General features: G+C 36.6%; 1 non-coding gene across 1 annotated transcript; it reads left to right on the forward strand.

Moving 5' to 3' along the window:
* Nucleotides 1-15,348: 15,348 nt before the first annotated feature.
* LOC112420543 (small nucleolar RNA Z279/snoR105/snoR108) lies at nt 15,349-15,452 on the forward strand. Its single transcript, XR_003010723.1, has one exon. It is a non-coding gene; the product is annotated as a small nucleolar RNA Z279/snoR105/snoR108 (small nucleolar RNA).
* Nucleotides 15,453-22,204: the final 6,752 nt, after the last annotated feature.

Raw genomic sequence — 22,204 nt, forward strand, 5'->3', positions numbered from 1 at the left:
AATATTATTGGATGTCTTTGGATGACATTTTGTGAAAACTGCTTGGATTGGATCGGATTTTGGATTGATTTTTCAAAACCAAACCAAATCGAACCGAACGGAACCGAACCGCATACAAATATTTTAATACATATATTTCCATTTTTATAAGTATAATATATTATATTAAGCTATTATTTTTTTCTTTTTAATTCTCTTAATAATATGTATGAGTTTAATTTAATCAGTTTTGTTTCTATTTCGTATTTCTCAAAGATAGTTGATCATTCTTATTCCGTAATATTAATATTTTTATAAATCATATGTTATATTTTGTATCGAATCTATTATTTTATTGTATTTATGTTTATAAAAAAAATTACAACTTGTAATTTGAATATCCAAAAATCGATTCAAATTAAACCACATTAATTTGGATCGAATCAGATCGGATCAATTTTTAAAATTAATCATAAAAAACCACATAGAATTATATCTTTGGATCGGATGAATGAAAAAGAAAAAGAAGGAAAAAAAAATGAAAAAATGTAGATGACCATGGATCTACAAAAAAAAAAATAGAAAAAAGATAAAAATCAAGAGCCAAAAAAATGGTCTCTTAAAAAAAAGTATGTTTCTGTCAAAAATAAAGAGACAAATAGTTATATTGTTTTACCTGTCTTGTTTGAATTAAGGAATGAAGGATGGCAGTGCGTTAATGTTTAGTAGGAATCTCTAGATTAGTGAACCAACTCCAAGTTCTTTTGTTAGCCTACTTTCCCAAATATATCCACCCTTAACCTAAGCCAGGTTATGTAACGCCCTCTTTAATTATTTGATTATTTTAATAAGTTTAGAATATACTTATATGATTTGTGTGATTTATATGATTTATTTTGATGAGTGATATTTTATTATGCTATATGTTGATATTTATTAGTATAATATATATGCTATTTGGTTTAGAAATATATATGTTATAGAAATATATTTGTTATAGAGAAAAGTTATAAATAGGAGAGACCTAGTTTAGAAAAACATAACATACTATCAATTTTGGAGAAAAGGGAGAAAAAGCCAAGAGAAGGGAGAGAGATCTAGGAAGCTGCGATTTTTATATTCCAAGGTAAGGGTGGGACTAACATTCAATAATCTTGAGTCTATGATTCTGAAAATTGTATTTAACATGTTGTAGGTTTAGTTTTTGAGAATTTGAGAATTAGGGTTAAGAGTGATGATTGTGATGATTTTGGATGAAAGTGAAGTTGAATAATATAGGTTGCTTTTCTGATTTTTCTTTTCATCTTTGCCCTGAATTTGAAATGAAATCTGGTATTGATAGGACAAGAATTGGTCTTAGGTGTAAACACGAAAGTTGTAGGTATGGATGTTAGCTTTCTAATGTCGTTGGTCTGACGTCAAAACGATTTATAGAACTTGTGTTATGGTCAAATTACTGCACGTAGGCCACGGTGAATTTTTATGAATTTTAGCACAACTTTGTCCGAATTTGAAATAAAAACTGGTATTGATTGGTATCAGAGCAGGTCGGTCCGTCAGGCCAAGTAGTTGAGTCGAGTTATGTTGAGTAACAGTTGTATTACTATCCTTATGATGTTTGATTGGTTGTTGTTGTGTTTCTGATTAATAGATATGTTTATTATGTGATCATGTTTGATTGACTAACTTTGATGTGGTTTACATGTTTTGCTGAAGTTTCTATTTGTCTATATATGGTTTAAGATGGTTAGGAAATAATTGAATTCATTTCTTTTGTGCTCTGAATTTCGAGGACGAAATTCTTTTAAGGGGGGGAGAGTTGTAACGCCCTCTTTAATTATTTGATTATTTTAATGAGTTTAGAATATACTTATATGATTTGTGTGATTTATATGATTTATTTTGATGAGTGATATTTTGTTATGTTATATGTTGATATTTATTAGTATAATATATATGATATTTGGTTTAGAAATATATATGTTATAGAAATATATTTGTTATAGAGAAAAGTTATAAATAGGAGAGACCTAGTTTAGAAAAACATAACGTACTATCAATTTTGGAGAAAAGGGAGAAAAAGCCAAGAGAAGGGAGAGAGACCTAGGAAGCTGCGATTTTTATATTCCAAGGTAAGGGTGGGAATAACATTCAATAATCTTGAGTCTATGATTCTGAAAATTGTATTTAACATGTTGTAGGTTTAGTTTATGATTTTAATAAAAGAATGTGACATTCCGTTTATGTGAATACTCTGATTATTTTTATGAAATTTTTATGTTGGGAAAACGGGGTGTTACAGGTTATAACCCTCAAAGTCCTCTAAGTTTGTAAATAAAATTTGACTGTCTGTTTATAATTTTTTCAAATTTATAGTAAGGAACAAATGTGACGACTTGAGTGGGAAAATGTCGTGACTAGCCCTACTGATTTTAGGAGATACTTACGTGTATCATGGAAAAGAGTATGGATGAGAATATAGGTTAATTTTACCAAGTCGGGCCCGCTTGAATGTACTGTGGTAAGTTAGTTGTTGCTTTGCTATAAATACGATGAATGATGTCCTAACCACAACTCTCGAAAAGATATGTTTTTCTTGAAAAAAAATGCAAAGAATAAAATATGTTTTTTTTTTTGTTATTTCAGGACAAACAACAGTTTAAGTTTGGGGTTGTGATGACAGGTCATTTTACGTTATTCTTAGCATGTTGTTAAAGCAATTTCAGTAGGTTTTAGCACCAAAAAGGAGGAGTATTAGAACGATTGCCAATGATTTCGGGACTTTTGTAATGTTTGCTATATTTGTGTCTGTAGTTCTAGTTTTTCCGAAACATTGCAATTTTATGGGGTTTTTGAAGTAATTCACGAAGAAATCATGCAAATCGGAAAATCAAGAACATCAGAAGAATTGTGAAGACTTTGAAGGCTAGTAAAACAAAAAAAGGGGGGGTTGAATTGTGTTAGCTTTTTCTTTGTTTTCTCCTAAGCTGAAAACACTAATCAGAAGCAAATAGATTTCTGCTTCTAAATTGATTTCCAGAACTAAATAGCAGCAGATAAAACAGAGAGAGAGAAAGAAGAAAGACACAAAGCAATTATACAAGTTCCTTCCACAAACCGGAAGTTGTCATGTCCCCCTTGCACTTCCAAGGAGAGTTCACTAAAATGTAATATCTGATTACAATTGCTCAGTGCTAAAACTAGCAAGAGACTTCAAATGCTCAAGCACAACTGCAAGAGATGTAACACCTCGTTTCCCAAAATCAATTTAATTATAATTATAAAATCAGAGTTCAACACCAAACGGCATGTCACACTACTAAACATAAATTCTTAAATAGATTAAAACTATTTAACAACATCCTTCATAAAACTTCATTAAACTGCAGCGGAATGTTCTTCAAAATTAAACTCCATTATCCAACATTAACCTTGGCACTAGGCTTCAACATAAAAATTCAACAATAAACATGGACTACATTAACTTGTTCCAAAATTTGATACATAGTTAAAAATTTAAACTATAAATCCCATCCCACGCATCAGAGTCCTAGACACATTGAGCCACCACCAACTACTCAGGATCACCTGCAAGTTACCCATAGGAAGGGCAACATTTTCAAGCAGAAGGGGTGAGATTCACAACAAAATATAAGTAAGGAATTCATCAATTGAATCTAACACCCTATCAGATAATTCATCCACATTATTATTTACATAACATCACTTTCGCATTTTATCAACAATATTAATTCATAATCCTCTCAACAACAAATGCAACCTATCACCACTCCACTAAGACTCCTCTAAACACCCATGCATGTGGTACCAAAAATCAGGGCCGTGACCCACACCGCTGTCGAATGGTTAAAGCATTCTCATCAGGACATAAGTCCTCACCACTACACCACTTTGAGTAACTAGTACTCCACCACTTTGAACGACTAAGCATTCCAGAGCCGAAGCTCTCCCACTGTTATGTTAATGCAACTAACCCCTTGAGTATATCTACATACCAACCAACCTATATACATAATATATGATTCACCATCCAATTTACAACTTCAAGGAAATTTTAATTAAATACAACATACATTTCAGCCAGCATCTATTCATCATAACCATCCAAGACATCCAGGAAATATATATCAACATACAAGACATGCTTAATTCAACAAATAAATCATCCAAACAACAATAGAAATCAGACCAACAAAAAAAAACTGGGCAGCTCGCCTCGCGAGCACATCTGCTCGCTATGGCGAGCTCAGAAAATCAGGTACTCGCCATGGCGAGTTGGAGGCGAACTCGAGGCGAACATAAATATGGTGCTCTCGGGAAAAATGCTATTTTTCTCACTCAAACCTCAATTCTAAGCTCCCTAATCATCTTTTAAACCTAAAACTTGCTATAGGCATCCTTATAATCATCTAGGTACATAGTACTACCCAAATTACGGCTTATAACAACATTTTAAAAATCCAGATTTTCCCAAGGCTACTCGCCATGGCGAGTTGTATCACTCGCGAGGCGAGCGATGAAGTTGTTCACTCGCTATGGCGAGCAATGGCTACTCGCGAGGCGAGCGATGAACTTCTGTACGGGCAGAATGCAGATTTTTCCCAAAAATCCCATTTTTCCTCAATTCACTCCCCAAATTAGTTTACAGATATGCAATGAAAGGTTTTATGCACTCAGAACCCATTTCTAACCTCAATTCTACGATTCCTACACCCAAAACCCCTTAACCAACCAAAAACCTAACTCCTCCCCATTCTCACATAAACCTGTTAGAACAAAATCAGAATTCAGAACCTATAGAATTGCGGTAAACCTCACCCTTACCTTAGAATTGCAGAATAAACACAGCAGAAAATGGTTCCTAAGCTCCTCTCCCTTGCACTAGTTTTTCTCCCAAAACTTGACTGTTTTCACGTAAAACGTTTTTCTCTGTTTTTCTTTCCTTAACTCCCAAAGTGTAACTCCCCTAATTAGCAATTAACTCCCACTAACTTTACTAATTATTTCATAACCCCCAAATTCTAATTAATCATATTTTCCACTTATTCATATTATTTAATAAAATAATCATAATATATATATATATAAACACACCACATAACTCACCAAAACCAAATAAATAACATCACACACTTAAAAATAATTAAATAAAAATTAGAGTGTTACAACTCTCCCCAAATTACTGAATTTCGTCCTCGAAATCTTACCTCAAACAAACAACTCAGGAAAAGAGTCCCTCATCTTACTTTCCAGCTCCCAAGTCAAACTTTCACCAGTTGCTCCGCCCCAAACGACTCTCACCAAGGGTATTTCCTTGCCCCTCAATGCCTTTACTTTCCGATCATCGATCCTCAACGGCAAGGTCTCAACTGTGAGATTGTCCCTAACCTGCACATCATCTCTCGGAATAACATGTGAAGGATCTGCTACATACTTCCGAAGTTGTGACACGTGAAACACATCATGCAAGTTCGATAGATGTGGTGGCAAGCCAACTCTATATGCCACCGTTCCGATTCTCTCTGAAATCTGATACGGACCAATGAACTTCGGAGTCAACTTTCTCGATTTCAAAGCACGTCCTACACCCGTCATCGGAGTCACTCTTAGAAATACATGATCACCCTCTTGAAACTCAAGGGCCTTTCTCCGCTTGTCATGGTAACTCTTCTGTCGACTCTGTGACGCTTTCATCTTCTCTCTGATCATCTTGACTTTTTCTGTAGTCTCCTGAACCAAATCCGGTCCCAACACAACACTTTCTCCTTATTCAAACCAACACAACGGAGTCCTGCACCTTCGACCATACAAAGCTTCGAAGGGTGCCATTCCTATACTCGAATGATAACTGTTGTTGTAGGTGAACTCTATCAATGGTAGGTGACTATCCCAAGCTCCACCCTGTTCAAGCACACACACTCTCAACAAGTCCTCCATTGATTGGATCGTCCTCTCCGACTGACCATCTGTCTGAGGATGATAAGCCGAACTCAGTCTCAACTTCGAACCCAAAGCGTCCTGTAAACTCTTCCAGAACCTAGAAGTGAACCTCGGATCCCTATCCGACACAATACTCGAAGGAACTCCATGTAGCTTCACCACACTATGTATATAAATCTCAGCCAACTGAGCTACTGGATAACTGATGTTGATAGGAATAAAATGTGCCGACTTCGTCAACCTATCAACCACAACCCAAATCGAATCATGTCCCCTCGGAGTGTTTGGTAAACTCGTCACAAAATCCATAGAAATGCTATCCCATTTCCACTCCGGTACATCCAATGATGTCAACAATCCTGCAGGTTTCTGATGTTCAACCTTAGACTTCTGACAAGTTAAACATGCATACACGAAATGAGCAACATCTCGCTTCAACCCAGACCACCAAAACAGCTTTTTCAAATCATGATACATCTTCGTAGCTCCCGGATGAATGCTTAAGCTACTCTTATGACTTTCCTCTAGGATTAACTTTTTCATTTCTTCATTATCAGGAATACAAATTCTACCTCTGAATCTTAGCACACCCTGATCATCAACCTGGAAGTCACTATCTTCAATGCCATTACCAGCAACCATTAGATCAACCAGCTTGACATCCACTTGTTGTGCTTCCCGGATACTATTCAGGAAATCACTGTTAATCTTTAGCATCCCCAACTGTACGCTTTGAGACGACAACTCACATACCAAACTCATGTCTCTAAACTGTTCCAGCAAATCGAATTCTTTTATCATCATAGCAGACATATGCAGTGTCTTCCTGCTCAATGCATCAGCGACTACATTAGCTTTTCCCGGATGGTAATTCAACCCAAAATCATAATCTTTTAACAGCTCAAGCCATCTCCTCTGCCTCATATTCAATTCCTTCTGATCAAACAAGTATTTCAAGCTCTTGTGGTCACTGAACACTTCAAATCTGGAACCATACAAGTAGTGTCTCCAAATTTTCAAAACAAAAACCACCGCAGCTAACTCCAAATCGTGAGTGGGATAATTCTTTTCATGCACCCTCGGTTGCCTAGAAGCATATGCTACCACCTTGCCATCTTGCATCAAAACACCTCCTAAACCCAGCTTAGACGCATCACAGTAAACAACGAATGGCTCTTCCGGCTTAGGTAAGATCAAAATAGGAGCAGTTGTCAATCTTTTCTTTAATTCAGTGAAACTACTCTCACACTGAGCATCCCACACAAAGGACTTACCCTTACAGGTTAACTGAGTCAACGGCAATGCTAACTTTGAAAATCCTTCTATAAATCTGCGGTAATAACCAGCCAAACCCAAGAAGCTTCTGATTTGAGTCACCGACTTCGGAGTCTCCCATCGTGATACTGCATCAACTTTTGATGGATCAACCGCTATACCATCACCAGAAATAATATGACCAAGGAAACTCACTTCACTTAGCCAAAACTCACATTTCGACAGTTTGGCATACAACTTCCTTTCTTTCAAAACTTGCAGCATAATTCTCAGATGTTCTGCATGCTCTTCTTCAGTCTTCGAATAAATCAGAATATCATCAATAAATACCACCACGAATTTATCCAGAAAAGCATGAAAAATTCGATTCATATACTCCATGAACACACCGGGCGCGTTAGTAACACCGAAAGGCATCACTTTGTATTCGTAATGACCGTATCGTGTCCTAAAGGCCGTCTTCTGCATATCTTCATCTTTCACCTTAATTTGATGGTAACCTGACCTCAAGTCAATCTTACTGAACACCTTTGCACCCACTAGCTGGTCCATCAAGTCATCAATCCTCGGAAGCGGATATCTATTCTTAATTGTAACTTTGTTCAATTGACGATAGTCAATGCACAACCTCATACTACCATCCTTTTTCTTCACCAACAACACAGGTGCTCCCCACGGTGAAACACTGGGTCTAACAAACTTCTTATCAAGTAAATCTTCCAACTGTTTCTTCAATTCAGCTAACTCAGAAGCTGACATACGGTACGGTGCCATCGACACCGGCTTTGTTCCGGGAACAAGGTCAATTGAAAACTCCACCTCCCTCTCTGGCGGCACATCGGGAATCTCATCAGGAAACACCTCCGGAAACTCATTCACCACTGCTAGCTTGTCAATCACAACTTGGTTTTCTAACGACAGATATGCCATTAGAGAATACATCAGAATTCCATCCCGTTCTAACTGCTTCATCTGCTTTGTAGATAAAATTTCAACTCCACTCTCTTCTTCAGCAGAAGAAAAATGCACAGTCTTGTTAAAGCAATTGATATGAACTCGGTTATACTCTAACCAATTCATCCCAAAAATAACATCCATTCCCGTCAACGGTAGACAAACTAAGTCTACTTCAAAATCTCTACCAAACATAGAAATTGGACACCTCAAGCAAACTAGAGAAGTAGTCACTGAACCCTTAGCTGGAGTTTCAACAACCATTTCTCCTTCCATATCAGACACAATCAAACCCAGTTTATAAGCACATTCTAAAGCAATGAAACAATGAGTAGCACCAGTGTCTATAATAGCAATTAAAGGAGTACTATTAAAGAAACAAGTACCTCTGATGAGACGGTCCTCATTAGCAGTCTGTGTACCAGTCAAAGCAAAAACTTTTCCACCAACTCTAACCTTCTTCGGCTGTGTGCACTGAGTACTGATGTGGCCCTCTTCATTACAATTATAGCATACAACATCACCGCGCTTGCAATCGGCTAGCATGTGACCCTTCTGTCCACATCTGAAACACTTCTTCTCATCCTTGGTACAAACGTTACTCTTGTGACCTTTCTCGCCACACTTAAAGCACACTATCTCAGCAGGAGCATCCCTCTTACTCGGCCTCCTCTCATCATTAAGTCTCTGCTTACCCTTATCAGTCGGGGCACTATACGGTTTAGGACGATTCTGATGTCCCTTACCTCTTCGCTCACTCATCACCTTATAATGAGCTTTGGTGTCCTCCTCGTAGATCCTACAGCGACTCACCAAATCAGAGAAAATTCTAATCTGTTGGTATCCTATGGCTCTCTTGATGTAAGCCCTCAAGCCATTCTCAAACTTTATGCACTTGGAGAATTCAGCTGTCTCCGGAGCATAATGGGGGTAGAACTTTGCAAGCTCCACAAATTTTGCAGCATACTCAACAACAGACATATCACCCTGCTTCAACTCCAGGAATTCAATCTCCTTCCTACCTCGGACATCTTCCGGGAAATACCTATTCAGAAATTCCCTTCTGAACACTGCCCAGGTCACTACAGCTCCATTCTGTTCCAACACTGGTAGCAAACTTACCCACCAGTCGTCTGCCTCCTCAGCCAACATGTGCGTCCCGAACCGCACCTTTTGCACTTCAGAGCACTACATGACTCTGAAAATCCTTTCCACTTCTTTCAACCATGACTGGGCGCCATCTGGGTCATACCTTCCTTTGAATGCTGGGGAATGATTTCTCAAAAAGGTCTCCAGCATCCTCACTTCCCCGTTACCAGCTTGCGGTTGTTGTTGAACAGCTTGAGCTACGGCCTCAAGTGCAGCAGCAATAGCAGCATCGTTCCTACCAGCCATCTTAAGATTCTACATAATGAACAACAGTTCAGAACAACAACAACAACAACAACACAACAATATTAGAGTTGACACTCTATCCTAGGTGGCTCAACACGACTCTACTACTTGGCCGGACGGACCAACCTGCTCTGATACCAATTGTAACACGCCGTTTCCCAAAATAAATTTAATTATAATTATAAAATCAGAGTTCAACACCAAACGGCATGTCACACTACTAAACATAAATTCTTAAATAGATTAAAACTATTTAACAACATCCTTCATAAAACTTCATTAAACTGCAGCGGAATATTCTTCAAAATTAAACTCCATTATCCAACATTAACCTTGGCACTAGGCTTCAACATAAAAATTCAACAATAAACATGGACTACATTAACTTGTTCCAAAATTTGATACATAGTTAGAAATTTAAACTATAAATCCCATCCCACGCATCAGAGTCCTAGACACATTGAGCCACCACCAACTACTCAGGATCACCTGCAAGTTACCCATAGGAAGGGCAACATTTTCAAGCAGAAGGGGTGAGATTCACAACAAAATATAAGTAAGGAATTCATCAATTGAATCTAACACCCTATCAGATAATTCATCCACATTATTATTTACATAACATCACTTTCGCATTTTATCAACAATATTAATTCATAATCCTCTCAACAACAAATGCAACCTATCACCACTCCACTAAGACTCCTCTAAACACCCATGCATGTGGTACCAAAAATCAGGGCCGTGACCCACACCGCTGTCGAATGGTTAAAGCATTCTCATCAGGACATAAGTCCTCACCACTACACCACTTTGAGTAACTAGTACTCCACCACTTTGAACGACTAAGCATTCCAGAGCCGAAACTCTCCCACTGTTATGTTAATGCAACTAACCCCTTGAGTATATCTACATACCAACCAACCTATACATATACATAATATATGATTCACCATCCAATTTACAACTTCAAGGAAATTTTAATTAAATACAACATACATTTCAGCCAGCATCTATTCATCATAACCATCCAAGACATCCAGGAAATATATATCAACATACAAGCCATGCTTAATTCAACAAATAAATCATCCAAACAACAATAGAAATCAGACCAACAAAAAAAACTGGGCAGCTCGCCTCGCGAGCACATCTGCTCGCTATGGCGAGCTCAGAAAATCAGGTACTCGCCATGGCGAGTTGGAGGCGAACTCGAGGCGAACAGAAATATGGTGCTCTCGGGAAAAATGCTATTTTTCTCACTCAAACCTCAATTCTAAGCTCCCTAATCATCTTTTAAACCTAAAACTTGCTCTAGGCATCCTTATAATCATCTAGGTACATAGTACTACCCAAATTACGGCTTATAACAACATTTTAAAAATCCAGATTTTCCCAAGGCTACTCGCCATGGCGAGTTGTATCACTCGCGAGGCGAGCGATGAAGTTGTTCACTCGCTATGGCGAGCAATGGCTACTCGCGAGGCGAGCGATGAACTTCTGTACAGGCAGAATGCAGATTTTTCCCAAAAATCCCATTTTTCCTCAATTCACTCCCCAAATTAGTTTACAGATATGCAATGAAAGGTTTTATGCACTCAGAACCCATTTCTAACCTCAATTCTACGATTCCTACACCCAAAACCCCTTAACCAACCAAAAACCTAACTCCTCCCCATTCTCACATAAACCTGTTAGAACAAAATCAGAATTCAGAACCTATAGAATTGCGGTAAACCTCACCCTTACCTTAGAATTGCAGAATAAACACAGCAGAAAATGGTTCCTAAGCTCCTCTCCCTTGCACTAGTTTTTCTCCCAAAACTTGACTGTTTTCACGTAAAACGTTTTTCTCTGTTTTTCTTTCCTTAACTCCCAAAGTGTAACTCCCCTAATTAGCAATTAACTCCCACTAACTTTACTAATTATTTCATAACCCCCAAATTCTAATTAATCATATTTTCCACTTATTCTTATTATTTAATAAAATAATCATAATATATATATATATAAACACACCACATAACTCACCAAAACCAAATAAATAACATCACACACTTAAAAATAATTAAATAAAAATTAGAGTGTTACAAGAGACTTCCTATGCTCCTGAACACAATCAAGAGACTTCTAATGTTCAAGCACAACTGCAAGAGACTTATAAATTCAAACAGAATTACACAGAAAATTGTTTGAGGTTGAACACTTGATATACAGTCAGTGGTGTTCACAATACAAATCAGATACAGACTCTTAAGACTCTAGAATTTCTAAGATATGAACTTTGATAAGAAATTCTAAGTGAACTTTTGATGCAGAACAATTTCAGTAGAGTTTTGGCGCTTGTAAATTGTTGTAGAGTCTTGCCATTCTCTAAGTCTTCACTCCTTTATATAGAGGTGTGAAAGAGACGTTGTGAATTGCTAGCACATCAAAATAGAGTCGTTTGAAGCTTTGATCAATTACCAATGATCTTTTTCCTAATATGGTTATTGTCCTATGAAGGATCAATTTCAAATCCATTCCACGTACGTAGGAACATTGTTGCAGGCAGATCTGTTATCCTTGTCTTGTAGTAGAGACACAACCTGAGTAATGGAGATAATGGTTGTACACTTCGTACAATTGTACTATGTCAACGCTCTTCAAAGAACAAGCATCCAATGCCTTCAAATCCTTTCAAAATAGTCGTTGCTTCACTATTCCAGTCTTCTGCAATGCTTAGACGAGATTAAATCAATTGAACATCCTTTGACGCTTTAAGTCTTGCATCTCCTGATGAGCTTTAGCTTCTGGTGATCTTCAGCTTCTGATGAGATGCTTCTGATAAACTTGCTTCTGATGACGTCATCACTTCATGAGCATTTTGACTTCAAGAGCACTTCTCTTCAGATGCTTTAAGCTTCCTTTTTGTTGATTCCTTTGCTCTCTTTTGTTTTTCCAGAACCTAATAATGATTCCAAATTTTTGTCTATGGTCCTGTACATTTGAACAAATATTAGCATATCCAATTGAAAATTTTAGGCTTAATGATGTGTTTCGTCCTTGCAATTAGGCATCATTTAAAAATTAGTCCATGTAATCGCTAATCTTGGCAATTTACCCTTGCATTGTTTAATCATTTAAAATTTCGTCCTTTGACCAACTTAATCACTGTCAAGTCATCAAATTAGCAAAATGGCATGGGAATGGACAAAAATACCCTCATCTTTATTATGAGAAGAAGATGAAGACAAGGGTAAAAATGTCATTTCACGAATGGATGACGAGGGTATTTTTGTCCATTCCCATTGCAAGGACTAATTTTTACAAGAACTAATTTTTAAATGACGCCTAATTGCAAGGACGAAACACATCATTAAGCCAAAATTTTAATACCTTGTTATCATCAAAACTCTCAAAGGGTAATATGTTAAACATATTTTGTTGGTATGAATATGATTATTATGTTGCGGTAAGTGAAGAACGAGATATATTAGGAAGCCACTGACCACATATCCAGCAATAACTTTTCACTAGTTTGGAAACTACAATTCTGTCTACCTTTATGATAGAGTATTATTTTGGTATTATACTGTTGTTTGTATATCAGGTTTTCGATGAAAAAAGATTTATGTCATCAATATTAGACGTAATGTGAGACAATCACACCATGTGATCATCTTTCTTAATTCCTGACTTGATTTTGCATGCTGTAAAAACAAATATTCCTTAATGTATACTTTGATCTTTTCCTTTTTTGCTCATAATGTCTTGATTTCAAGCAGAAGTAACCGAATCTCATGTATTTCATGATATTTTGATGAATATCTATCTGTATATCTTGTATCCAATATCAAAACGATAGCTTTTTTTCGCGGCATGTTTGAACTTATGATTTAATAGGTTATAGTTGCTATTTCTTGACAATTTTCTTTACCTTTTTATGGTCAGTGTTGGTGCCGGGTGCTCCCAACTCCTGTCTGATATGCAGGCCTTCAAGGTCATACTCTTCCTCGACGAGAATACTTTACCGATATTCTTAATTCTTTTGGAATGTGCCTTATGTAGTGACGTTCCATTGGAGTTAATTTTGCTTATGATCATGTTTAAGGCTGCAAATCCCGGTTGTATATTTTGGAAGACTTTGTGAGATGGTACTCTCCTCCTGATTGGACTGAAATTGAGGCAAGTACAGAGGATAGTTGTTCTTCTGATGGTAGTAGTAGCGAGTCGTCGTCTAACAAAGGTCATCTAAGTCGACGGATGCGAAAAGAAGGTATGCTTGTCAATGGCAGTACCAAAGGTCTGCAGCCATGTCATGACCAATTACAAAAGCTTTGATATCTGTTTTTATTTCTACCACGTTCTTCTAATATTTAAACTCAAATTTCTTTGAATATCATTGAATGTTGATGGTAGGTAATTTGTGACGCGAATTGTGGGAAACATCTAAATTCATCTGGTAGGTAATTTGTGGCGCGAATTGTGGGAAACATCTAAATTCATCTGTCATCATCTTCGCATGTCCTTAGGTGATGTTTTTAAAGTAAATGTGAACACAAGAAGCATATTATTTATTTGGAAATTTATTCTGATCAGTGATTAATTAATACAATGTTAAATATAGTCTACTGTTACCAATTTACTTGTCTAAGAAAATTGGACAAACATTTATCGAAAATGGATGCTGATTAAAATATGATTTGCTTCTTGTCATATGGAGTCGGCAGGTCTTGCTTACTCAAGTATTATGAAGATTAAACCATTAGTGCCTTTGTCTCAAGAAAATGTACAATTTTTTAGCCGAATGATTAAACGATGAATTATCATTTATGATGCTGCAATTGTTTCTAGTTTCGCACTTTCTTGAGTTATTCGACGATATTTCAAGCATTCAGAAGAATCAACTGTGGCTACCGGTGAAACAAAGCGCCGGTTCAAGAAGCTCACCCATATCTTTGATGGCAGAGATAAACTATTGTCAAGGCCTTTTCGGAAAGATCAAATCAACGACGAAGAAAAAGGGAGTCAACAATCTTTGTCAAGTTTCTTTGACAGGAAGTCATCTTTATTCTCAAAGAAGCCTCCCAAAGGGGGAAACTTGGCCCCTGCCGAGACAACTCACTCTCTCATACAAATTATATAAGTGTTCCTTCTTTCTCATACAAATGCAAATTGCAAATTTCTAACCTATGATGATGAAAATGATTGAGATTTGATGTGGTGATAGCAGCAAATGATGGTTTTAGTTTGTCAGGATATTAAGAGTGTGTAGTGGGGCAAGGGGCGGAGACGAAGCTGAGCTAGCAGAGCATTGTGAAGAGCTCCCTCCGCCCCTACCCTTGCGTTTGACCCAAACGTGTGTTAGGCCTAATCTTCATTGTTGCGCAGTACGATTTAGGGATATTGTTGTAATCTAAACCGTAGTACTATATATTGTTGGACGGTACGTTGAGCCGGAACTCTACTTCATAACAGAAAAGATTTAAGCTAAAACTAGTCAACATCCACTCAGCTTGTTGAGATGCATTGCACCTTAATTTAACTCGACCCTTTGAATCATGAATATGAGGTGGTTACATTAGGTTGAATCTGGTCCATGAAATGAGACAAAATCTAAATCAATTATCGAGCATTTGAGTCTTGAAATGTAGCAAGTGGTGCTGTTTACATGTAGTTGTTGCAATGCATGTCACATTATGTTATTGTCCCACATCGACTAATATGATAATATAGGAATAATTGGGAGCTATAAGAATAGAAGAATACCAAGTGAAAGAGCATGATCCTTCAGGCAGAAATGGGATATGATGAGAGGTTGAGTCTCGCACATAATATGCGAGTTGGGTGTTCGCCCCAAGCCTGGTTACGACAATTGGGCACTCTCGTTTAATCAATCTGATCCCTATTTACCCCATACTTGAAGGGAAAACTAAGTTTTTTTTAATTTTTCTAAAATTTATTAGTTTAAAATGATAAATGTTTTTCTTAGATTAGTTTAATTGATGATAAATGTATAAATTAATTTAATTTAATAATTTTTAAAGTTTAAATTGATTGTTTTAATAATATTTTTTTAGGAGAATGTTAACTAATGTTATAAGGCTGAGTACGGGTTAGCAAGATCCATTTTTTTATTAACTAAGATTTGTTAAAAAGTTAGTGATTAGCCCACAATGTATTGGTTTAACTTTTAAGTAGGAGCAATGTTATTTAAACTTCCAAAAAGCAACAACTAGTTGACGGTATATATAATTTATATAACTAATTATAAAATAAAATAGTGTCTTTACAATATAAATAAAGAGCTTTGCTGCATCAAGCAAATAAAATTGTTTTTGAAAGGAAAACGAAAGAGAAATTTTACCGAATGAAAAAAGAGAGGTTTGCGGAAAAATCAAAGGTATGTTGGTGAAAAATACGTGGAAGCTAACAATATAAACCAAGTGGAATACAAAGCTAAAATGATTTCGCATGATAACTCAAAATAGACTTCTGAGTCTCCCACCGCAACATTGCATCCACTTTTGACGGATCCACTACTATACCACTCTTCGAAATCACATGATTAAGAAAACTCACTTTTTGCAACCAAAACTCACACTTTGACGACTTAGCAAACAACTTCTTCTCCTTCAAAGTGTGCAATACAACCGTCGGATGCTCCAAAGGCAGACACTCTAAATCCAATTCAAAATCCACATTACCAAAATCAACAGAGCATTTAAAACAAACCACAACTACCACAAACTGAGCCTCTCCGTCTAAAAATACTACTTGACCTGCTCCACAAAACCCAAAGCACCTCGCTTCTCCCTCACTACGCTCACATCCACCTAAAAGAACGGAACAAGTATCGACAGTTCTTCCGTACATGTCACATACAACGGAAAAAAACTAACTAAACGGAACGACACAACAACATTGAAGGTATTCTCATACCATTCGCATACAAACAGGAAAATTACCCAGTTTTGGTCCGAACTAGACCGACATGGCTCTGATACCGAACTAGACCGACATGGCTCGAAAAAAGGCTCCAAAGAGACTTGGAGAGAAACCATGTAGAGAATATTTCTTCAGTCTGCCTAGAACATTCTCTTAGTCCTAACCAATCTTGAACGAAATTGTAGAGCGCGCGCTTGCTAGCTTGTGATGAGCTGTGATCAAGCCTTGAGTATTTTGCTGCCTACTTGATGACTTTTGATGATGTCATGTAACTTGATGATAAAGATTGATCCTTGAAATATTCTTTTCCTTATTATACCTTAATGGATCGAAAATACATATTTAATTTCCTTTGTTTTTTTGTCCTTTAATGCATTATCAAGAGCCTTGATTTCTTTCCTCCTTAAGTGAGACAAAAAGAATATTTGCTTTGGTCTTGATCTTAATTATGCACATCTTGACAAGCCCAAAAAGCTCATATTTGTTCATTTCCATATTCAAGAAAGATTTTGTTATCCCTTGTGAGGCCATAATGTTCTCTTGCTTTTACCGAACATTCTCATGAAACATTTCTCACAAAATTCATTAGTAGATAACGAGATAATAAATGTAAATAAGTGTTATCTTTAAAAACATCAAGTGAAGATGTTCTCTTCACTTTGTATAACCAGAATGTTCTTTGTAAGAACATGAGAAACCTTTCTCAAAGTAAAAATTCATTTGATTGATTTCTATTCTCCCAAATCATATCTTGAAAAATGATGGAAGATGAAGGTGAGAAAAACACAAGAAGGGGGGGTTGAATTGTGTTTTCTTTTTCTCTAAGATAAAATCTTCTTCTGAAGTCACTTCAGAAGCTGTTGAAGAACGCTTCTGATGTGCAGTTCTGAGTCAGATGCACAGCGGAGTAAAACAAAGTAAGAGAAAAGAAAGAAAGACACAGGCAATTATACTGGTTCCTTCCACAAACCGGAAGTAGTCCAGTCCCCCTTGCACTTCCAAGGAGAGTTTCACTAAGTTTAATCACAACTGATTACAACTGCTCAATACTACACCTAGTATGAGACTTCAAATTGCTCAAGCACACAAGCAAGAGACTTCCTTTGCTCAAGCACACAAGCAAGAGACTTCCTATGCTCAAGCACTAAAGCAAGAGACTTCTATTCAAACAGAATTACATAGAAAATTGTTTGAGTTTGAACACTTGATATACAATCAGTGGTGTTCACAATACAATGCAAATGAAAGACTCTAATAATTTCTAAGATATATCAAATGAACACAGAAATTCTAAGTGCTTTTTGTGAAACAAAAAAGGCAGAGTTTGGGCGCTTTTTTTGTTGTCTTTACTATCTGATCTTCAAGTCTTCACTCCTTTATATAGAGATGTGGAGGTAGTGGTTGTACATTTCGTACTTTGTTAACTCTCTTTGAAGTACAAGCATCCAATGCTTTTCGAATGAATCGTTGTCACTTTTCCTTTAGTCTTTCGCTTTCTTTGAAGAGGTTGAATCCAATAAACAACTATTTGAAACTTTAGGTTGCATCTTCTCATGAACTGTAGCTTCTGGTGATACACAGTGTAACAGCCTGATTTTTAGCTAGATTTATTTTAATTACTTTTATTATGTGGTTGTGTGTGATTATTTGTGCTTGTGTGTATTTAATTGTCATCGGGTGCATTTATGTGGGTTTCCGTATTAGAAGGGCATTTTGGTAATTTTGTGAAGATGGGTAAAATTGTAATTTTAGTGGGAATTGCTTTTAGCAATTAGTGAGAACCCTTATTTTACTAAGTTACTAGTGTAGTGATTAGTTTTTACCGTTAGTGACCGTTGGTTACATTTTACCGTTATTAATTAAAATATTGTTTGGAGTGTAGTAATATTTTTGGTTTGAATAGAAATGGGTTAAGCCCACTAGAAACTAAGTTAAGCCCACTAGTAGAGATAACACTAGGGTAGTGTTAGAAGAACCAATTCATTTTCATTTCACAAAACATTTATAGAGAGAGAAAGTGGGAAGAGAAGATAAGGGTTTGGAGAGAAGAACTTGAAGAATCCAATTGGGTGAGCTTAGGAGCTAAATTGAAGCCTAGGTTTGGTCTAATCTTCATCTAAGGTAAGGGGGTTAGTCTTTACCATAATCATGTTCATTCTTTGCAATTTTTCATGAATTGTATGAAATGGGTTGAAAGGAATGAATGGATAATTGTTGCTAAATTCGTGCTCCAACTTTGATGATATGTTGTATGCATGAATTGTTGATGATTGTATGATTGTTGGTGGAATTACATGTTTAAATAAGTAAAAATGATCAGTTATGAATATTGTGCTCAATTGATGAATTTCTCCTAAGTTGTCATTAATTTGAGATGTGATGCTTGTTCAAATGATGTTATGAATGTTATTTGATAATATGATTAATGAATAATTGCTTGGGTTTGCATATTCATGGATTGTTGATGATAATTTGAGTTGTGTTGGTGTTTTGGTGAAAATGAAGAGTTAGCTCAAATGTCAAGTGTTTTAAAGGTTGATTGTGTCTTTATGAGTCTTTTGAATCCTAGTGACCTGTAAACATGTTCTGGAAACATATTTTGGGATTTGGGAATCAAATTGGGGGATTTTGAGTGAAAGGGGTTCCAAACCCGTAAAATTTCTGCAAACCTGTGAAGGTTCGCTTAGAGGTTCGCTTAAGCGACCTCGTAAGCGAACATTCATAGTATTTTTCTGGGTTCAGTTCGCTTAAGCGAACTGTGAGCGAAGATTTCTGGTTGCTACTGGAACTCGTTCGCTTAAGCGAAAATGTCGTCGCTTAAGCGAACTGGTGAGCGACCAGTCAGCGACCAGAAAGCGAACAAAGCGAGTTGCTACTGTAACTTGTTCGCTTAAGCGAACCAGAGGGTCGCTTAAGCGAACAGCTCCAGTTTCAACCACCTTGATCTTTCGTTCCGGGTCTTTGGGGACCAATCCGAGTTTTCTTAAATGATGTTTTGAACATGTTAAACCACTGTTAATTCCCCAAAGCCTGCTGGAACGATGATTGCTTGCATATACTTTGGTTTTTTTTTAATGAGTCTTAACTTGTGAAATTTTGAGAGTTCCAAACTTTGTCGGGAAACAGATTTTGTAATCCAATGGTGATTGCAAGTGAACCTACAGCTCCTATAGACTTAGGTGATGCTTGCAAGGGTGGTCAATACCTTAATCAAAGTAAAATGGTATTTTGAGTGGGAAATGAAAGGTTGTGAAAACGGGATTCCTTTATGAACTTAAGTTGTGCTTGACATAGTGTGATGAACCGAGGACGATTTAACTTCCTGCGTGTATTAGTTATCAAGATTAGTTAATAGTGTTCCACTTGTACATGTTGTTTTGTTGCAAGTGAGTATGGTGAATGTTCACATGATTAAGTGAATGGTGTGAATGATATTATTGATTGTTGATGATGAATACTATGATTTAACTGTGTGTGGGCATGTTTCCTTGGTAATGCAATGTTGTGGAGATAATCAAAATAATTGGGTGTTGTCCTATATATATTGAGTTGACATTGAGAATTGTTGTCGCATTATCGAGTCGTTACACATGTCCATGCATCATAGTCGTTGTTGCTGTAAAAGGGATGACCCTTTTACTTCGAGATTATTGTAAGGCAGGTGTGAGCCCTTACAATCGATGTGCAAGTGGCATCGAAAGGTGACGACCTTGTTGAGATTTGGTACCGCATGCATTTATGTGTCCATAAGTGCATATCATAGCATGAGTCCTATGTGAATTATGTGATGGGTGATGAATTGAGATGAATGAATGTTGATAATGATTGTCTATGATTGATGTCGAGAATGAATATTTTTGATTGGATAATTATTCATGTGATTGATATATGTGGATACGAACTATCAAGTTGTGGTATAAGTATTTATGCATGGCTATTAATATTCAAGTACATGATATTAATTGATTTGATTATTATCTGGATTATGTTAATGTAATGCTTACCCCTTGTGGTTTTAACCGCCTACTTGCCTGTATGGGTGAGTAGACGTTGTGATATGCACCAACAGCAGAAAGTTAAGCATTTCCTTTCATGAAATAGCTTTGTTATCTTTGGACCTTTAGATTCACGTGATTCTATAGGAAATAAACTGATTGAAAGATGGATATTTGAGTTATAAATGAGAAGATGATAGAATTAGACACAAACAATTTTAGAGACTAAATTGAGACCAAATAAAATAAGAAAAAAAACAAAAGAAATGGAATAAGAAGAAGGGGCGCCACACTCTTTCTAATCCAAGAGAGAATGATAAGCCTATGGATGAGGATCACCACAAGAAAAGGATTTCTTGATAAGATCAGTTTTGGTCCAATCCAGAACCTAAGAGCAAATACTCACAATTACACAAAGTGTTAACAAAATTCATTGATTTAGCAAGAGCTACAACCCCCCTTATATAGGAATGGCTTATGATGATAGAATAAGCAAAAGTAACTCCTAAGAAAACAAAAGGATTTCAGCCACTAATGATAGTGGGGCTGATTTATTACAAGGAAAATGTAAAAAAAAAAAAACAAGAAGAGATAGTGGTGCTCTTTGATTGCTTAGTGCTCCATTTTCGTGTAGCTCTTTATATTCCACTCTTCTTATGCTTTTATTGTGCCACTATCACATTCTTGGATGATAATAATGAACTTTGGTTCTTTTTCTTCCACTTGGGCCACACCTTCTTCAACTTGGGCTGAACCTTCTATTGATTTGATTATGAAGTGAACTAAGGCATCATTGACTCTTCTTGCACGTGCCCTTGTCATAGGACCTCATAGGCTTTGTATTGCATCACTTATGTCTTGGACTGTGTCCTCATCATTCCCTCCTTCTTGGAAAGAATTCGACCTCGAATTTAGGCCTACATCAAAAGGAGACAAATCAGCAACACTAAAAGTAGTACTTACTCCATACTCACCTGGAAGTTCTATCTTGTAAGCATTGTCATTAATTCTAGAAAGTACTTGAAAGGGTCCATCTCCTCTTGGTTGAAGTTTGGACTTCCTTTGTGATGGGAATCTTTCCTTTCTCATATGTATCCAAACCCAATCCCCGGGTTCAAAAACAACTTTCTTTCGCCTTTTGTTAGCACTTTTTGCATAGCTTTCATTTTTCCTTTCAATTTGCAATTTTACTTGCTCATGCAATTTTCTCACAAATTCAGCTTTTGCTTTCCCATCTTTATGCTTCAAAATAGATGTGTTAGGTAATGGTAACAAATCAAGAGGTGTTAAGGGATTAAAACCATACACAATCTCGAAAGGTGAATGCTGTGTAGTGCTATGGACAACCCTATTGTAAGCAAACTCTACATGAGGTAACCATTCCTCCCACATTTTTAAATTCTTTTTAAGAACAACCCTAAGAAGAGTAGAAAGAGTTCTGTTCACTACCTCAGTTTGTCCATCTGTTTGGGGATGACAAGTAGTGGAAAATAACAACTTTGTTCCTACCTTTTCCCACAAAGTCCTCCAAAAATGGCTTAAGAACTTGGGGTCACGATCTGAAACGATGCTCCTTGGTAAGCCATGTAGGCGCACCACTTCCTTAAAGAGCAAATCAGTAACATGACAAGCATCATCCACCTTTTTACATGGAATAAAGTGTGCCATCTTTGAAAACCTGTCCACAACCACAAAAATAGAATCCTTTCCATTCC

This window comes from Medicago truncatula, chromosome 3 (genome assembly GCF_003473485.1).
Source record: "Medicago truncatula cultivar Jemalong A17 chromosome 3, MtrunA17r5.0-ANR, whole genome shotgun sequence".
Lineage (NCBI taxonomy): Eukaryota > Viridiplantae > Streptophyta > Magnoliopsida > Fabales > Fabaceae > Medicago > Medicago truncatula.